The following is a 1,340-nucleotide window of genomic DNA, read 5'->3' on the forward strand; positions in this document are numbered from 1 at the left end:
AAGAGCAAAGCGTGGTGATATAGTATCTTTAAAAGGACCTTTGGTAGGCACAATATTTGCTTACGGCCATACCACCCTGAACACGCCCGATCTCGTCTGATCTCGGAAGCTAAGCAGGGTCGGGCCTGGTCAGTACTTGGATGGGAGACCGCCTGGGAATACCAGGTGCTGTAAGCTTTTTTCACTCCTCTTTACAAAAAGCAGAGGGCGCTGCTGCTTTTTCAGTGGACACCGACAGGGTGGGAAGGATATAGCTAGATCATGACTTGCCGGTATAGAAATGACACAAATCCAGTTAAATGATGGCTTTCATCATTCCTAAGCTCATCGATCATTTTCTTTTCAATTTTATGCTAACGTATTCTACATTTCAACAGTAAATATTAATATTTTTACTGCACTACATTTGTGATCCTTATAGCCACTTTGTACATTCTGATTTGACATTTAAAAGCTGTGAGTGTGTCTGGAAATCTGCAGGCGCTCCCTGTATAGACGACAGAGCAAAGCGTGGTGATATAGTATCTTTAAAAGGACCTTTGGTAGGCACAATATTTGCTTACGGCCATACCACCCTGGAACACGCCCGATCTCGCCTGATCTCGGAAGCTAAGCAGGGTCGGCCTGGTCAGTACTTGATGGGAGACCGCCTGGGAATACCAGGTGCTGTGCTTTTTTCACTTTACAAAAAGCAGAGGGCGCTGCTGCTTTTTCAGTGGACACCGACAGGGTGGGAAGGATATAGCTAGATCATGACTTGCCGGTATAGAAATGACACAAATCCAGTTAAATGATGGCTTTCATCATTCCTAAGCTCATCGATCATTTTCTTTTCAATTTTATGCTAACGTATTCTACATTTCAACAGTAAATATTAATATTTTTACTGCACTACATTTGTGATCCTTATAGCCACTTTGTACATTCTGATTTGACATTTAAAAGCTGTGAGTGTGTCTGGAAAATCTGCAGGCGCTCCCTGTATAGACGACAGAGCAAAGCGTGGTGATATAGTATCTTTAAAAGGACCTTTGGTAGGCACAATATTTACAGGCCATACTAATTGAACACGCCCCGATCTCGCCTGATCTCGGAAGCTAAGCAGGGTCGGGCCTGGTCAGTACTTGGATGGGAGACCGCCTGGGAATACCAGGTGCTGTAAGCTTTTTTCACTCCTCTTTACAAAAAGCAGAGGGCGCTGCTGCTTTTTCAGTGGACACCGACAGGGTGGGAAGGATATAGCTAGATCATGACTTGCCGGTATAGAAATGACACAAATCCAGTTAAATGATGGCTTTCATCATTCCTAAGCTCATCGATCATTTTCTTTTCAATTTTAT

General features: G+C 43.6%; 1 non-coding gene and 2 pseudogenes across 1 annotated transcript; all 3 read left to right on the forward strand.

Annotated features, from left to right (window-relative positions):
• Positions 1-58: 58 nt before the first annotated feature.
• LOC129115914 (5S ribosomal RNA) lies at positions 59-177 on the forward strand. The gene has a single exon (XR_008533301.1). It is a non-coding gene; the product is annotated as a 5S ribosomal RNA (ribosomal RNA).
• Positions 178-557: 380 nt separating this feature from the next.
• On the forward strand, positions 558-675 carry LOC129115915 (5S ribosomal RNA; annotated as a pseudogene).
• Positions 676-1,045: 370 nt separating this feature from the next.
• LOC129115916 (5S ribosomal RNA) lies at positions 1,046-1,165 on the forward strand (annotated as a pseudogene).
• The last annotated feature ends 175 nt before the right edge of the window (positions 1,166-1,340 follow it).

The sequence above is a fragment of the Anoplopoma fimbria genome, unplaced genomic scaffold (assembly GCF_027596085.1).
Source record: "Anoplopoma fimbria isolate UVic2021 breed Golden Eagle Sablefish unplaced genomic scaffold, Afim_UVic_2022 Un_contig_2191_pilon_pilon, whole genome shotgun sequence".
Classification (NCBI taxonomy): domain Eukaryota; kingdom Metazoa; phylum Chordata; class Actinopteri; order Perciformes; family Anoplopomatidae; genus Anoplopoma; species Anoplopoma fimbria.